This window comes from Grampus griseus (assembly GCF_964374135.1).
Source record: "Grampus griseus genome assembly, chromosome: 6".
In the NCBI taxonomy this organism is placed as follows: domain Eukaryota; kingdom Metazoa; phylum Chordata; class Mammalia; order Artiodactyla; family Delphinidae; genus Grampus; species Grampus griseus.
Window position 1 is genome coordinate 49,866,941 of NC_139000.1, and position 19,482 is coordinate 49,886,422.

The 19,482-nt window shown below is 41.5% G+C and overlaps 1 protein-coding gene across 1 annotated transcript in view; it reads right to left on the reverse strand.

The window, feature by feature from the left end:
* TJP2 (tight junction protein 2) overlaps positions 1–19,108 on the reverse strand; it is a 105,799-nt gene extending 86,691 nt beyond the window's left edge. Inside the window, exon 1 of the mRNA XM_082656531.1 lies at positions 18,995–19,108. The gene's annotated coding sequence lies outside the window, so the exon portion shown is untranslated. The remainder of the gene's footprint in view (positions 1–18,994) is intronic.
* Between the last annotated feature and the right edge of the window lie 374 nt (positions 19,109–19,482).

The following is a 19,482-nucleotide window of genomic DNA, read 5'->3' on the forward strand; positions in this document are numbered from 1 at the left end:
CACCACAAGAAAGAGTAGCCCCCACTCGCCGCAAGTAGAGAAAGCCCGCGCACAGCAACGAAGACCCAATGCAACCAAAAATAAATAAATAAAATAAATTTATTTTTAAAAATTAACTGAAATTAAAGGAAACAAAAAATTCAGTTTCTTAGTCACATTAGTCACATTTCCAGTGCTCAATCAGTAGCCACATGTGGCTAGTGGTTACATTGGACAGTGTAGATATAGAATATTTCCATCATTGCAGAAAGTTCTATTGCATCACACTACTCCAAATGATGACATACTTTTACAGTAGAAATACAAATATTTTGGCACAATACATAGTTCTGACTCAGATGTTGAAAAAAAGTGATTCAATTGATACAGTAGCATTGCTGGTGGCAGTATAAATCAATACAACTCTTTGGAAAAACAAGTTATAGTAGTACATATTTTTCACATGTGGGCGTGCACATGTGAACCCCACTCCTAGAATTTTTTTCTCTGAAGACCTTCTATCCAACAAGTAATTACCAAACACCTTCTGTCAAGTCTGAACCCCCTCATAAAAGACTTAGGCTCTATCCTCAGAGAGTCAGTTTATTGTAGTAGACAATCAGTAAATTATAAGAAACCACGTAAGTGTTGACATTCCTGGCAGACTCAGGGTAGTCTGGGGGCTTTCAGGAGAGGTGTTCCTCACCAGACTAGGGGTATGGAGTTTAGGGAAGGCTTTCCAGAAATGAGGTAGCTTACACATTCTAAAGGACAGGCAGGAATGAGTTTGTGAGACAAAAAGAGGGGCAAGAACTTTCCAGATGAAGGCAATAAATAACAAGTAGAGAAACAAGGAAGGAAGACCATGGGCTTGCTCTTGAGGTGCCAGGAAGTAAGGCTGTCCAGACAAGCAAGGGCAGTGTTCTACTGTGACACAATAGAAGAGGGATTAGACTGGCATTTTATGAAGATCACTCTGTCAGCTTCTTGGAAGATGGATGAGTTGGGTGGCAGTGGTGGGGAGGGGCATCAGTAAGAATGACAAGACCAGCAAAAAAAAAAAGAAAAAAAAATGGATTTTTGTGGGAATGCAGGTGAGAGATGATGCGGCTATGAAGTTAGACAAAAGGAGCCACTTCAAGAGAAATTAAGGAAGTATAATCAGCAGACTGAGTGCCTGCCTGACCAGATGCGAGGTAAGGAAGAGGGAAGTAAGTCTACGGTGACTCTTAGGTTTCTGGCTTAACTAAGTCGATGACGGTGCCTTTTGCCAAAATAGGAAACACAGGAGTGGGAGCAGATGTTGAGAGGGGCTTGAGGAAGGATGGTGAATTCGATTAAGGACTGATTGGGTTTTGAGGACTACGCGTTCTCCAGGTGGAGATGCTCAAGTATCTACTATATGCCAGGTATTGATGAGTGTTTGCGTAGAGAGATTTGAGGTGGAGGAAGAGATTTGGAAATCACCAATGTATCAAGAAAGCTGAAGTCATGGGAGATAAAGAGACTTTTCAGAGAAGTGATGAAGACTGAGGCAGAAGAAGAATAAGGATAGAACCCATCCCTGGGAATGCCAATATTTAAGGGGCAAGCTTAAGTCCTCAGAGTAGAGATAAAAGAGGAACTGCCAGAAGGGGAAGGAAAAAATCCTCTGGGGGAAGGAAAAAATCCTCTAGTGCAAGGTGTCCAAAAAGTCAAGAGAAGAATGAATTTCAAGAAGGGAAGAAGAGCCAACATGGAACTTCGAGGAGTTCAACTAAGATAACAACAGAAGACATTCACCAGGAAGAGGACCACTGCTCATCCTGGCCAGCGCTGTTTCAATGGCAAGATGGGACTGGAAATTAGATGACAGAGGGTGACTGGGAGGTGGGACAGCACTTCATTGTATGCCTATTTATAATAACACAAGGTGGAAACCATCAATGTTCAAGGATGGAGGGCTATTAAATTACAGCAAATCAACTTAATTGGCATAGCAAGCCATCATTTAAAATTATATAAAGAAGTCTGGGACTTTCCTGGCAGTCCAGTGGTTAAGACTCCACGCTTTCATTACAAGGGGCACGGGTTTGATCCTTGGTTGGGGAACTAAGATCCCGCAAGCCATGCAGTGCAGCCAAAAAAAAAAAAAAAGTATCTATCCTGATGGCAATAACCAAGAAATTACAAAAGAAAAGAATTGGAAACTATATGAGAACATGGTTTGATGAATGGATAGGATTGTGTGTATTTTTCTTTTTAAATTGTAGTTATTGTTTGTGCAATAGATAATTTTTCAACACTTGTCATTATGTATTACAGTGTAAGATCCTTAAATTATAGTCAGAAGACCTCAAATAAATGTAATAAACTAAACACTTTTAATTAGATTTCCTCAAGAATGTTAAGATTTGGGGATACACACACACACGCGCGCTTACATACATATTTGCAACATGATTATAAAGTATGATTAAATGGGAGCAAAGGAACCTGACATGAAAAGGTCCAGGCTAACTGAGCAATTTAATTGGCCTGCACACTGGATGGCAGATTAGAATTATAAAGACACTCTTCTTCAATAAGTGTTTCTCTTTTTTTTATTTTTTATTTTTTACATATGTTCCCATATCTCTTCCCTCTTGCGTCTCCCTCCCTCCCACCCTCCCTATCCCACCCCTCCAGGCGATCACAAAGCACCGAGCTGGTGAATAAGTGTTTCTTGAATGCCTAGCATGTACCCTGCGGTAGGTATACAGAAGATAAAGGCAATATAAAACAGGGGGCTTGCTCACAGCATGAAGAGAAAGACATGTAAACAAACGATGACAAGGCACAAGAATTGCTCAAGTACATGTACGACTGAAGTGCTGACGGGTTAAAACTCCGCCTGAGGAAAGGGCACTTTTCAGGAGACAAGGCCCGGCATCCCCTTAACTTTCCAAATCAAAGGACCATACCAATAACTGTGCATATTCACTTAAAGGACTCCTTCTTCCACAAGCAGCCACCCACAGCCCCTAAAAGAACATCCAGGAGAGAGACATTCAAAGTTTTGCTCTGCCCCTCATGCCTTCACCTTTCGTTATTTAATGTTATGCTTGCTCACTTTCAAAGTTTGCTAACTCCACGTGCGTGCACCTAGGAATGGCCCTGTAAGCACACAGCGACAAGGTGGCCGTCCACAAGCCAGCAAGAGGGCCCTCACTAAGAACCAAGTCTGCCAGCACCTTGATCTTGGACTTCTCAGCCACCAGAACTGTGAGAAGTAAATGTCTGTTGTTTAAGCCACCCTTTCCGTGGTGTTCTGTTATAGCAGCCTGAGCTAAGGCAGCCTCCACCTCCTACATGAGTGGACCCTGCTGCGTTCTCCAAGCACAGCTCAGGCTGCAGACTCCCAACCTCACTTCCTGGAGCTACACTGGCCTTTCTTTGTAGTTGTTGCTCTTGAGACCCTGCCAAACTCATTTCTGCCCCAGAGCCTTTGTTGGAGCTTCTCTGCCTGGACCACAGAGCCAGCTCTTGCTTAGATTTCTCTTTCCATCTGAAGTAGGAAGCATCCCGAGGTAGTTATCAGGAAGCAATGCCCTCAGGAGAAAGCCAAGTCTAAATTAAAGCAAGGAGGTGGAGTCCAGCTGAGTGTTTCATTTACTGTGAATCAAGGGTTTCAGAGAGCCCAGTGCAGGGGTATGAAAGGGGTGGGGGGGGGCGGTAGCAGGTTTGTTTAGGGGAAGTGAAGACCAGAGAGGAACAACAGCAGGAAGGGAGAACAGCCCAAGAAAGGGCCCCCTCTTTTTAAACATCATCATCATTATTACCACCATTGGTAACATGTTGGCATTGCTGCTATCATCACTATGATGAAAAGGGTTAGAGTAAGAGCAAAAAGGATGAACACATCAGGAATCAGACTTAACGGGGAGAGAAAGTTCTCAGTTGGGGGAAGGCTGCCTTCTATTCGCCTCTCCTCTCCCTGCCAGTGGCACAAACTCCAAACCCCAGCATCCCCCATACCCGCCCCGCCCTGGGTAAGAACTCGGCCATGGGTTCATCTGGCCACAAAGTTGTCAAAAGAATTAGCTGTGCAACTCAGAGTCAGCTGCATGGATTATACGTCTGAGGAGGCCCCAGACTGGCGATACGGGGGGCAGTTCTGGCTGGAAGGAGGTGGCTGTGGTCTGGGCTGACCTTGGGGTGCAAGGCTGTCAGTGGGCAGGCTTCTAGGAGACTTATGGGGCTGGTCTGGGTGTGCTCAGGCTGGCAGGCAAGGCAAGGTGTACTCAGCCTGATTAACAGGGAGTTGAGATAAAGCATAATCCAACTCCAAACCTGGAGATCCTAAAAGCACTTTCTGGGGTATGGTCTCATCTGGACAGACCCTGCTAGAGAGAGCACTCTGCCTGTGGGGGAACCCTCCCCTCCTGGCAAGGTGCCCTGGGTCCTAGAGGCACTGTGCTCTGCGTTTTGATATTTTTTTTTATTATTTCACTACTATTTACATTGCAGAGTATATAAAATCCACACTCTTCGGGGACAGGTGCCGCTTGTTAACCTTACTCCATTAAAAAACAAAAAAAACCTGGATAGAAAGTAATTGATTAAATGCACATTGTGTGCCGCAAAATCTTTCAAACACTACTTTAACTGATTTAATGTAAATCCTCGCATCGCCCCTGTATAGTTGGCATTATTGCCCTACTTTAAGATGAGGAAACCAAACTTCCCGGAGGAAAACAGCCTGCCCAAGGTCATCACCGAGTAGATGGTGGGTAAGACTCCAGACCTACTGGACTCAAAGCCCATTCTCATCACTGCTCTCTGGCCCCTCGCCTCTACAGCAATAAAACAATTGCACACAGTTGGGGTAGAGGTAAGTCTTTGGTTGTTATTATTGTTGTTTTCCTTTTGGCTCCTTTTAACAGAACTTAAGAGGGGTTTTGCCGACACAACAACCGAACAAACAATGCTGGGGAATATTTGTGAAAATCTTCCTCTACAATATTAGAAAGGTAAATGCCGCAAATGTCATTTGACTCCAGCTAGGTGGGCCAGGAATTAGAATTCTCAATTCAAATATGATTCTGGTGCTAAGAATTCCAGCGGTCCCTCTCCCAGAATAAGTTCCTTAAGAAACACACTTTAATAAGGTAATACTTTTCCTTTTTAAGGAAAAATGCCCTCATCTCCCATGCAAAGGAGGGAATCCAAGGTGAGAGAGGCCCAGGGGACTGTCCACGTGATACACAGGTCCTCCAGGAAGACCAGAGGGGTCCCTGGCAACACCTGAATTTCTTTTAAAAAAATTATCAACAGAATCCTCTAGCCCTAAGATCTCAGTACCCTGATAGACACAGATTGAAATTGTTGAAGTGTCTCCTTGACTGTCAAAGAATCCTCAGACCTGAAAGGGGCCTTAGAAAAGAGCTGCAAACAGTTTTCCAGGGCAGCCACGCAAAACAGTGCAGGCCTCTTAAAACAAAGGAAGCTGGGCCAGGGAAAGGCACTTCCAAGAGGCATTCGATAAAGCTTGAAACATGGCTCTAAAGCTTGAAACATGGCTCATAGCATTTGTTTCTATAAGAACAGCTTCCTAAATTTTCCTGATGATAAGAATCACCTGAGGCATCCCAGGTCCCTCCCTGAGATACTGATTTGGTGGATCTGAGAAGGGCCCTGGGGAAATTTACATTTTCAGCAGGTACCCACCAGGGTGAGCCTTATCATCAGGGAGGTTTAGGACATTCTGCTAAAGGGACATGGTTACAATTCTCTGGCCCAAGACAGGAAGGTTACCATTTTGAAGGGAGGTAAAACATTTCCAAGGTCAGAAAATAATTCTCTACTTGCGAAACGTCTTTGGTTTACAAACGAAAGGGTCTGATCTTATAATCCTCTTGGTATGCTGATTTGCATACGTATTTATATATACACATATGTTTGGATTTCAGTTATTTTTAAATAAATGATACTTGTTTATTTACACAAGCCATACAGTAGATCACACAAAAAACAGTAAAATGCAACTAAAGTGTCATCATCCAGAGCAAACTACTGTTAATAATTCGATGAGCATCCTTCCAGGTACCTCTATGCACGGGTAAGCATGTAGATATCATACATAACGTTATATACCTGGGACTATACTAGACACGCTCTTTTGCTACCTGTTATTTCTACATAGGAATATCGTTTGACTAATTTTTTCATGGCAATATAGATCTATATTATCATTTTTCTAGCTGCATAATATTCCATTTGTATGAACATACCATAATTTGCTGAATAAATACTTAAAAGTTCTTTTAAAAACTGGTATAGAGGACGAAGTAAAAATCAGATGGATGAAACTCTTAAGATTTTCCATAGACAATGAGAAAACAAGTAGCTTGTAAGACTCAGGCACAATTCATAAGATGTGTATAGTGTACAGGACTTCCCTGCTGGTCCAGTGGGTAAGACTCTGCGCTCCCAATGCAGGGGGCCCAGGTTTGATCCCTGGTCAGGGAAGTAGATCCCACATGCATGCCACAACTAAGAGTTCGCATGCTACAACTAAGAAGTCCGCATGCAACTAAGACATGGTGCAGCCTAAATAAATAAATATATTTTTTTAAAAAAAGATGTTTATAGTGTACATAGTACGTTAGTAACGTGTAAGATATGTTAAAAAAATAAATGGAGTGTTTTTATGTTAAATATAGATGAAAAGAATGAAACAAATAAGAATGTTACTTATAAATAGAAGGGTTCTGATGGAAGGACAAAGTAAATTGTAAATATTCATATTGAATAAAATATTAATAAGTGTAATAATATCTAATTTACAATTGTATTTATTTAGATATAATATAATGTAATAATACATTTTATAACTATATTATTGTTAATAATATTCCCTATCTAATAAAATATTAATGATACATAATAAAGCCCAGCTCATGTTGCCTCCATATTGACAGCTAAATCATCCTAACTTGATCACCCATTGGTGACACCCATTATGTCCAATTCTGGCCCCATGTATACTCTGTCCCAAAATGCAGACAAATTACTAGTGAGCTACAGCTATTGGCCAGGTATACTTGCCCTGTGTCCCTCCGATGGAGCAAGCCTATGCTGGCTTCAGACACCTTTTATCTGCTAAGACCCCTTGTTCAACAACAGGTCTGGTCTTTGTGACCACGCCGTCACTGGGGAAAGCTGACACCGCACAGAGACAGGACATATAAAGATTGCAAGCACAGGTTCCAGCGTATGGACCTTTCACCCTATTAATATCCTAACCTAACTATGTTAAAGTGTTCGAATCTTTTCCCTTTCTTCTCACTGCATGTTTTCAAATTGAATAAATCGTGTGACTGCAACACCCGACTTTGGTGTCTGAGCCTTTCTGTCTCATAATCTCTGGGAGAGCTTGCCTGGCAGTGTTCTTGGAGGCTAAGACTGCATCAAGGTAATTTCTCACATTCCTAGAGTAATGGAGAGAAGCAAGCAACAGGGAATTCCCGCCCAGGGTATTTTGTCTAATCTCGCCCTACAATCACATTACCTCTAAATGAATCAGAATTTTGGCTGAAATGAAAATCACTGTCACCAACCACTGAACTAATGAAAACGTGAAATACCAAAATCAGGGCTCCAGTGATGACACTCCTCCCAACCAGAAGCTAATTGCATTATTTTATTATAATGGGAATCATAAAATAAGCTTACTCCAGCCTTCCCCACACAGCCACAGCACCAGGAGCACAATAAAGGCAGCACACACACAGACAATGTAACTGCTGATTGAAAATTCAATTGCACATCTCAGCCACGGAAGAGCCCTTGTCCATGAAAATTTTCTTAGGCAGTGCTGTGCTTAGCCTAGAGGGTACCTAAAGCCAGTTACTGGATCCCTGCGTGTCTGGAATAGGTGGAGGATGAAGTGCTGAAGAGAGAGGCAGGTGGTGGGGAGGAAAAAGGGTGATAAGTACAGAGATTCCATTTAAGAAACGTGGCTGTGAAAAGTAAGAGAGAGGTGGGGCTCTGGGTTCACAAGCCCCTAGTCATCTTTGAATTGTTGGGCTCTGGGCTCTCTAAAACATGCAGGAGTATAATTAAATTTATGTTTCAGAACCTAGATGGAATATTACTCATCTATGTGCTGTACTTAAAATGTCCAGACATCTCAGATTCCAGTGATAGGCCAATGGCCACCTCTCTGTCTTGCTGATTTCATAAGTGAACAATGCACTCTAATTTTTGTTTGGAAAACATGGTAGACTGTAACTAACACATCCAAAAATAAACACTTCATATTTTTATTTTTCTTCCACTTCAATGGTACACCAATTTGTCACAATGAAAGTTTGCTTAAATTCCTAAAATGACAAAGTCTTTGTATCTACGTATTTGGAGCAATGCTCTTTCATTTTAAATACTTAGAGAAGAAAGTACGGAATTATTCTTTGGGTACTGACAAAACTATTTGTCTGAAATCTCTACAGCTAGACAATTAAGTTGCCTGAATCTCAGAATGCTGAAATAATTCCAAGAAAATGTATTTATAATACAAGTGCACGTTGCTTAAAACATTTAGGCTGGTTTGAGATGGAAATTAAGAATAGAACATCTCGTGTCTGCTTCCAGCTCAGCTGAGGGCCAGGAAGGAGGTGCACCAGCCACAAGTGACAGGCGAAGCCCAACAACGTTGTAACAGCCCTTGGGCTGAGTGGAGGTACTTCCTCCACTGAAGTCTAGAACCCCTCAAACTCATCCATGAGGACTGGAATCAACTTCTTCCAAATTTCCATTAATGTGAGAAACAGGCTGAGGGAGATTTGGGCTGTGCCTGGGTTCCACAACCAGCATGTGACTGAGGCATCACTTCATCCACTTCTTCTGACTTTAAACCCTTCTGCTCTCTCAAGTGTCAGGTGCCTGCCACAGTTTCTCAATCAGGGATCGAACTCGTGCCCCCTGCAGTGAAAGCACCGAGTCTTAACCACTGGGCCAGGGAATTCCCCAGAATCTGCTTTTGACCAAGACTCCTCCCACCAACCAGGCGGGTGGCTGACAGTTTTTGTGCTTGAGCCAGGTGTCAGGCCTGAGCCTCTGAAGTGGGAGAGCCCAGTTCACGACATTGGACCACCAGAGACCTCCCGGCCCCATGTAATATCAAATGGTGAAAGCTCTCCCAGAGATCTCCATCTCAACGCTAAGACCCATCTCCACTCAACGACCGGCAAGCTACAGTGCTGGACACCCACAGCCAAACAATTAGCAAGACAGGAACACAACCCCACTCATTAGCAGAGCGGCTGCCTAAACTCATAATAAGTTCACAGACACCCCAAGACACACCACCGGGTGTGGTCCTGCCCACCAGAAAGACAAGATCCAACCTCATCCACCAGAACACAGGCACCAGTACCCTCTACCAGGAAGCCTACACAACCCACTGAACCAACCTTACTCACTGAGGGCAGACACCAAAAACAACAGGAACTACGAAACTGCAGCCTGTGAAAAGGAGACCCCAAACACAGTAAGTAAAGCAAAATGAGAAGACAGAGAAATACACAGCAGATGAAAGAGCAAGGTAAAAACCCACCAGACCAAACAAATGAAGAAGAAATAGGCAGTCTACCTGAAAAAGAATTCAGAGCAATGATAGTAAAGACATCCAAAATCTTGGAAACAGAATGGAGAAAATATAAGAAATGTTTAAGAAGGACATAGAAGAACTAAAGAGGAAACAAACAGTGATGAACAACACAATAAAGGAAATTAAAAATTCTCTAGAAGGAATCAATAGCAGAATAACTGAGGCAGAAGAACGGATAAGTGACCTGGAAGATAAAATAGTGGAAATAACTAGCACAGAGCAGAATAAAGAAAAAAGAATGAAAAGAATTTAGGACAGTCTCACAGACCTCCGGGACAACATTAAAGGCACCAACATTCGAATTATAGTGGTTCCAGAAGAAAAAGAGAAAAAGAAAGGGACTGAAAAAATATTTGAAGAGATTATAGTTGAAAACTTCTCTAATATGGGAAAAGAAATAGTCAATCAAGTCCAGGAAGCACAGAGAGTCCCATACAGGATAAATCCAAGGAGAAACACACCAAGACACATATTAATCAAACTATCAAAAATTAAATACAAGGAAAACATATTAAAAGCAGCAAGGGAAAAACAACAAATAACATACAAGGGAATCCCCATAAGTTTAACAGCTGATCTTTCAGCAGAAACTCTGCAAGCCAGAAGGGAGTGAAAGGACATATTTAAAGTGATGAAAGAGAAAAACCTATAACTAAGATTACTCTACCCAGCAAGGATCTCATTCAGATTCGACAGAGAAATTAAAACATTTACAGACAAGCAAAAGCTAAGAGAATTCAGCACCACCAAACCAGCTCTACAACAAATGATTAAGTAACCTCTCTAGGCAGGAAGCACAAGAGGAGGAAAAGACCTACAATAACAAACCCAAAACAATTAAGAAAATGGTAATAGGAACACATATATCGATAACTACCTTAAATGTAAATGAATTAAATGCTCCAACCAAAACACAGACTGGCTGAATGTATACAAAAACAAGACTTGTATATATGCTGTCTACAAGAAACCCACTTCAGATCTAGGGACACGTACAGACTGAAAGTGAGGGGATGGAAAAAGATATTCCATGCAAATGGAAATCAAAAGAAAGCTGGAGTAGCAATACTCATATTAGATGAAACAGACTTTAAAATAAAGACTATTACAATAGACAAAGAAGGACACTACATAATGATCAAGGAATCAATCCAAGAAGAAGATATAACAATTGTAAATATTTATGCACCCAACATAGGAGCACCTCAATACATAAAGCAAATACTAACAGCCATAAAAGGGGAAATGGACAGTAACACAATCATAGTAAAGGACTTTAACACCCCACTGTCACCAATGGACAGATCATCCAAAATGAAAATAAATAAGGAAACACAAGCTTTAAATGACACATTAAACAAGATGGACTTAATTGATATTTATAGGACATTCCATCCAAAAACAACAGAATACACATTCTTCTCAAGTGCTCATGGAACATTCTCCAGGAAAGATCATATCTTGGGTCACAAATCAAGCCTTGGTAAATTTAAGAAAACTGAAATCATATCAAGTATCTTTTCTGACTGCAATGCTATCAGACTAGATATCAATTACAGGAAAAAATCTGTGAAAAATAAAAACACATGGAGGTTAAACAATACAATACTAAATAACCAAGAGATCACTGAAGAAATCAAACAGGAAATCAAAAAATACCTAAAAACAAATGACAATGAAAACATGACAACCCAAAACCTATGGGATGCAGCAAAAGCAGTTCTAAGAGGGAAGTTTATAGCAATATAATCCTACCTCAAGAAACAAGAAACATCTCAAATAAACAACCTAACTTTATACCTAAAGCAATTAGAGAAAGAAGAACAAACCCCCCCCCCCAAAGTTAGCAGAAGGAAAGAAATCATAAAGATCAGATCAGAAATAAATGAAAAAGAAATGAAGGAAACAATAGCTAAGATCAATAAAACTAAAAGCTGGTTCTTTGAGAAGATAAACAAAATTGATAAACCACTAGCCAGAATCATCAAGAAAAAAAGGGAGAAGACTCAAATCAATAGAATTAGAAATGAAAAAGGAGAAGAAACAACTGACACTGCAGAAATACAAAGGATCATGAGAGATTACTACAAGCAACTAAGAGCCAATAAAATGGACAGTCTGGAAGAAATGGACAAATTCTTAGAAAAGCACAACCTCCAGAGACTGAACCAGGAAGAAATAGAAAATATAAACAGACCAATCACAAGCGCTGAAGTTGAAACTGTGATTAAAAATCTTCCAACAAACAAAAGCCCAGGACCAGATGGCTTCACAGGTGAATTCTATCAAACATTTAGAGAAGAGCTAACACCTATCCTTCTCAACCTCTGCCAAAATATAGCAGAGGGAGGAACACTCCCAAACTTATTCTATGAGGCCATCATCACCCTGATACCAAAACCAGACAAAGATGTTACGAAAAAACTACAGACCAATATCACTGATGAACATAGATGCAAAAATCCTCAACAAAACATTAACAAAAAAAAATCCAACAGCACATTAAAAGGATCATACACCATGATCAAGTGGGGTTAATCCCAGGAATGCAAGGATTCTTCAATATATGCAAACCAATCAATGTGATAAACCATATTAACAAATTGAAGAAGAAACACCATATGATCAACTCAATACATGCAGAAAAAGCTTTTGACAAATTTATGATAAAAACTCTCCAGAAAGTAGGCATAAAGGGAACTTACCTCAACATAATAAAGGCCATATATGACAAACCCACAGCCAACATCGTTCTCAATGGTGAAAAACTGACCATTCCCACTAAGATCAGGAACAAGAAAAGGTTGTCCACTCTCACCACTATTATTCAACATAGTTTTGGAAGTTTTAGCCACAGCAATCAGAGAAGAAAAAGAAATAAAAGGAATCCAAATTGGAAAAGAAGAAGTAAAGCTGTCACTGTTTGCAGATGACATGATAGTATACATAGAGAATCCTAAAGATGCTACCAGAAAACTACTAGAGCTAATCAATGAATTTGGTAAAGTAGTAGGATACAAAATTAATGCACAGAAATCTCTTGCATTCCTATACACTAATGATGAAAAATCTGAAAGAGAAATTAAGGAAACACTCCCATTTACCACTGCAACAAAAAGAATAAAATACCTAGGAATAAACCTACCTAAGGAGACAAAAGACCTGTATGCAGAAAACTATAAGACACTGCTGAAAGAAATTAAAGATGATAGAAACAGATGGAGAGATATACCATGTTCTTGGATTGGAAGAATCAACATTGTGAAAATGACTATACTACCCAAAGCAATCTACAGATTCAATGCAATCCCTATCAAACTACCAATGGCATTTTTCACAGAACTAGAACAAAAAATTTCACAATTTGTATGGAAACACAAAAGACCCTGAATAGCCAAAGCAATCTTGAGAAAGAAAAACAGAGCTGGAGGGATCGGTTTCACTGACTTCACACTATACTACAAAGCTACAGTAATCAAGACAGTATGGTACTGGCAAAGAAACAGAAATACAGATCATTGGAACAGGATAGAAAGCCCAGAGATAAACAAAGGAGGCAAGAATATACAATGGAGAAAAGACAGCCTCTTCAATAAGTGATGCTGGGAAAACTGGACAGCTACATGTAAAAGAATGAAATTAGAACACTCGTTAACACCATACACAAAAATAAACTCAAAATGTAAGGCCAGACACTATAAAACTCTTAGAGGAAAACAAAGGCAGAACACTCTATGACATAAATCACAGCAACATCCTTTTTGACCTACCTGTTAGAGTAGTGGAAATAAAAACAAAAATAAACAAATGGGACCTAATGAAGCTTAAAAGCTTTTGCATGGCAAAGGAAACAATAAACAAGACGAAAAGACAACCCTCAGAATGGGAGAAAATTTTTGCAAACAAAGCAACTGACAAAGGATTAATCTCCAAAATATACAGGCAGTTCATGCAGCTCAATATCAAAAAAACAAACAACCCAATCCAAAAATGGGCAGAAGACCTAATAGACGTTTCTCCAAAGAAGATATACAGATTACCAACAAACAAATGAAAGGATGCTCAACGTCAGTAATCATTAGAGAAATGCAAATCAAAACTACAATGAGGTATCACGTCACATTGGTCAGAATGGCCATCATCAAAAAATCTACAAACAATAAATGCTGGAGAGCGTGTGGAGAAAAGGGAACCCTCTTGCACTGTTGATGGGAATGTAAATTGATACAACCACTAGGAGAACAGTTTGGACGTTCCTTAAAAAACTAAAAATAAAACTACCATATGACCCAGCAATGCCACTACTGGGCATATACCCTGAGAAAACCGTAATTCAAAAAGAGTCATGTACCAAAATGTTCATTGCAGCTCTATTTACAATAGCCAGGCCATGGAAGCAACCTAAGTGTCCATTGACAGATGAATGGATAAAGATGTGGCACATACATACAACGGAATATTACTCAGCCATAAAAAGAAACGAAATTGAGTTATTTGTAGTGAGGTGGATGGACCTAGGGACTGTCATACAGAGTGAAGTAGTCATACAGAGTGAAGTAAGTCAGAAAGAGAAAAACAAATACCATATGCTAACACACATATATGGAATCTAAAAAAAATGTGGTTCTAATCAACCTAGGGGCAGCACAGGAAAAAAGACGCAGACGTAGAGAATGGACTTGAGGACATGGGGAGGGGGAAGGGTAAGCTGGGCCAAAGTGAGAGAGTGGCGTGGACATATATACACTACCAAATGTAAAATAGATAGCTAGTGGGAAGCAGCCACATAGCACAGGGAGATCAGCTCGGTGCTTTTTGACCACCTAGAGGGGTGGGATAGGGAAGGTGGGAGGGAGACACAAGAGGGAGGAGATATGGGGATATACGTTTATGTATAGGTGATTCACTTTGTTATACAGCAGAAACTAACACACCATTGTAAAGCAATTTTACTCCAAGAAAGATGTTAAAAAAAAAAAAGGTGGGGTGTAATTCCCTTCTTACAGAAAAAAGAATAGAACATCTATACTCAGATAACCTGTGTATGTATAGGTATTTAACATTTTACTAGCAGTGAATGTTAAATTTCACATACTCAATTTCTGACCACTCTCCTTAAACAGGCAGTATAGAAAACTGTAATATAAGAGTATCTCATCCAGAAACTCAAGAACCAGAAACAAACAAGCTAGTGGCTTGGTATCCTAATCTCCACACCACTGCTTTTCCCAGTGAACCATGAGGAAACAGCAGAAAAAAAGGAAAAGCTAGTAAACAATTGAAGCACTGGGTGAAAGAGCACAAGGTGAATCAGACCTGGGTTTCGACAAGCCCCAGTTCTGCTACTTCTTAGGTTTAAAGTATGACATCGCCACTATTCAACTGTTTCTGAGCTATAAAAATGGCAAGTTTACATGGTTGGACCCAATGGTTGTGTGATTTGGTCAGCTTATCTAAACCCTCTAAGCTTCCATTTCTGCATCTGTAAAATGGTGTAATGAGTTGTATCGTGTTTCCTCAAATTCACATGTTGAAGTTCTAGCCCTCATTACCTCAGAATATGATATTATTTGGAGACAGGGTCTGTAAAGAGGTAACCAAGTTGAAGTGAGGTCTTTACGGTGGGTCCTAATCAAGTATGACTGGTATCCTTATAAAAAGGTTAAATTTGGACACAGAGACAGACACATAGAGAGGGAAGATGACCTCCGACAAGCTAAGGAGAGAGGCCTGGAACAGATCCTTCCCTCATAACTCTCAGAACGAACCAACCCTGCCAACAACTTGATTTCAGACCTCTAGCCTCCCAAACTGCGAGACAATACTTTCTGTTGTTTACACCACCCAGTCTGCGATATTTTATTTTTACTGCAGTCCTAGGAAACTAATACAAATCAAGATGACAGTTGGACCTACACCTCATAGGGTGGGTATGAGAATTAAATGAAGACATGCAGGTAAAACACTCAGCGCAGTACCAAGTACACTGTAATAAGCACCCCAATAAACAAAAAGCTTCCACCTTTATTACTGTAGGTTGATACTTCACTTCCTATCAGAATTACAATGGAATTCTCACCACAAACTACGTTTCTTCTCACTCAGTGCAGCGTCTCCAGGCCTCTGATGCACAGTCCGGCTCCCCGCATTTCTTTTCCCCTCTTTGTATACCTGGCCAACGACTTTCCCTCCTCAGGTTCCTCTCCAATATCACCTCCCCCAGGAGGCCTCCTGTCACATAATCACTGCCTCAGGCCTTCTGCTTACAGTACAGGGTGAGAGCAGCCCTTTTCACACAGCAATGTAATTAATGATCCCAAATTAGACTCCCAGATGGACAAGCCTTTACGTTCCTCTAAATCTCCCTCAGGCAGTGCTGTGTGAGGCGCTCATTAAATGTTTGTGGAAAGAAACCCTTCACCACAGGTAGGGAAACTGGCCACACACCACCTATAAACAAACCATGCTCTACAGCAGCTGTTAAAAGTACTGTCCAGGGACTTTCCTGGTGGCGCAGTGGTTAAGAATCCACCTGCCAATGCAGGATACACGGGTTCGATCCCTGGTCTGGGAAGATCCTACATGCCATGGAGCAACTAAGCCCGTGCACCACAACTACTGAGCCTGTGCTCTAGAGCCCATGAGCCACAACTACTGAAGCCCACATGCCTAGAGCCCGTGCTCCGTAGCAAGAGAAGCCACCACAATGAGAAGCCTGCGCACCGCAACAAAGAGTAGCCCCCGCTTGCCGCAACAAGAGAAAGCCCGTCTGCAGCGATGAAGACCCAACACAGCCATAAAATTAATTAAAAAAAAAAAAAGTACCGTCCAAGTTAGTGGTTCTCAAAGCATGGTTGGGAAAGCAGAAGTATGAGCCTGAATGGGAACTTGTTAGAAATTCAAATTCCTGGGCCTCACCCCAGACTGACTGAAGCTGCAATTCTGGGGGGTGAGACCCCGGAATCTGTGGTTTTAACAAGCCCTCCAGGTGATTTTGATGCAGTTAAAGTTAGAGCTACTGTGATGAGTGTCTTCAGTTCCACATGAAGAGCTTGGGCTGCTGGTGTGAGCTCCCCAGGTACCCCTACTGATGAGGCGCCCCCAGGGGAGAGGGCACTGCAGAGGGGCTCCCAGGGGCACAGACGTTTTTAATTTTTACCTTCAACTCACTTTTCTATGCCCATATTATGGGATGAGCTGGTAATAACTCTAAAGTATCTAAATTACCTAACAGTGAGAATCCGTATCTAGGAAGTGAGTCTCTGCCCAGACTCTTAGCATCCTTCCTGAGAGCAAAGAGGCAAAGGTGATTTTGCCACATCAGAAAAGTGAACACCAAAGCCCCTTAAAGTAGCAACAAACAAGCGCCAGGCAAATAGTGCTCTCCAGAGCCTCCAAGACTGTAAAGGAGGACAGCCGCAGGTAGAAGCTGATGATCAGAAACCTCAGGTCAAGAGTGTGCTCTACAGGGACCCTCCTCCGCCCATACCAGACATTGCTCATGGATCACAACATTCTTGCTCAACAAACGTGGACAGCATCTAGGATTCCTTCGCTCCAGGCAGCCACTATCAATCGATCGGAACTGGCCCTTGAGAAAAGCCTGTTACTATCCTAGTTCAGGAGTTAAGTCTTCAAGCTCTGTAAAGTTAGTATAGAAAACAGCTGCTACTATAGGAATCTCACTGAACTTAGGAATCAGAGGCTATGCGATCTTGGGGAAACCATTTAAAATCTTTGAATCTCAGTTTCCTTTTTGCAAGAGGGAGCTGGCAATAGCTCCTCAGGAATGTTCTGAGGATAAACAAGATGGGTGAAAACACCTTGCCCAGTGCCTGGCAAATAAAAGGCTCTTAATAAATGTTTGCTGGATTTGAAACTATAGCCATGTGGGGAAAAAAAGAACCTCACCACACAAGCTCACCTGAGGCTAATTTACCCAGAAACCCAAGCTTCAGTGTTTACACATGAAAGAGCTTTGGAATAAGACGCTGACTTGGGAAAACAAACTGATGTTGAAGGGAATGTGGTCACTAGTGTAGGGAATCAGACCAGGGAGATATTTATCAGAAAGGGCTTGCCTGAGTCAGAAAGATCCTTCCCTCCAAAGACAATGCCGGCTCCAGCCCCTCTGCCATACTCCATGCCGCCCCTGTAAGTCATTTGACTAAAGCAACAGATCCTACCTAGAAATCTACTTTCAGGAGAACCACTTCCGGGGTCTGGGCAAGCATCTGTCTTATGTTTGGAACCTTTACGAGCTCCACAGAGAACATCTCAGTAAACAAAATCCACTCCCAGCACTGTCAGTTCAGTGGACACTAAGGACTTCCCCACGCAAGTGTCCCCATTTGGACAACTAGACTCCAAGAAAGGCCTTGGTTTTTGCCCAGTGCTTGCTGTATGTTAACTCATTCAGCTTCAGGTTAACACTCCCTTTTTTTTTTGGCTGCTCTGCACGGCTTGGGGGATCTTAGTTCCCTGACCAGGGATTGAACCCATGCCCTCAGCAGTGAAAGCGCAGCGTCCTACCCACTGGACCACCAGGGAATTCCCTAACCCTCCCTTTTTACAGATCTGGGGCTCTCAGATATTAAGATGTGCCAAGATCACAGAGTCGGAAGGCAGGAACCCTAGGATTTGAACAGCTGCTATTCACACTCCACTAAACTCCAATGCTGACATGCAGTTGGAATCCACCCCAGCAGGGTCCTCGAGCTTCAACAGACAGGAATTATGAAACAAGCACACGGAAAAAATTCTAACCCCATTCCAGCCATCCATGGTCACGCCTATAATCAGTGGTTAAGTGTAACTAAGAACAAATACATCCCAGCATCTGTCAAAATAAAATTTAATACCTTGTAAATCCCATTTAATTCGTACTTAAAATTGAATCAGTAAATAGGTAATACTCACCTATTTTGCCAAAAGCCTGTACATAATTAATCTCTAGAAGCCAGTGTGACTGATGTCTTTTTTATTTTCAGCAAAGTGCTTACCACTGTTATATAATTCAGCTACCTCAAAGCTAATAGAACAAACGTGACCTACCAAAATGACCTATAACCCTAGACCTCAAAATACCTTGCTAGGCATTTATTCTGAACTACGGGGGTTGGACTTACATGCTTTAGCAGGAAGCACCTCAGCTGGCATTCGCCCAAAATTACCTATCCATTCAGATCATAAATGCGGGTAAGATCTTTCTGTTCTTTGGGAAATAGGCCATTACAATTAAATTTTCCTGGATATTAAACAGTTTCACTATCAGCAACATCAAAAATGGTGGCCTTGACTTCCAGGATGTGACATAATTTACATCACACTTTTGGTGGAGGAAAGCCAGTAACTAGGCTGATGAGAGACAAAAAAAGCAAGTACCTGGTAAAGCAGGCTGTCAACCGGCACTAGTCTGTGTTTCCTGGAGCACTTGTGCCCGGAGGTGCAGCTGGGGTGCCAATCCCACTCACAGGGAGATGATAATAATGTGGTACTTCGCACCCTGAAAAAGACAGTGTTGTTAAAAATCCGGCACAGTCATGCCCAGCTTGGCAAGATCTTCGAAATGCACTGACGTTCACATTCTGTACAATTTACCCATTTATAGTATGGCTTTTAATATATTCCCAGACTTGTGCAACCATAACCACAATCTATGTTAGAATATTTTCATTACTTCAAGAAGGAAACCCAGGACCCCTTAGATATCACTGCCTAATCCTCCAATTCCCTCCCTTCCCCCACCCTAGCCCTAGGCAACCACCAATCTAATTTGGGTTTCTATATAGTTACCCCTTCTGGAGATTCCATACAAATGAACTCATACAATACGTGACCTTTTGTGACTGGCTTCTTTCACTTAGCATTAA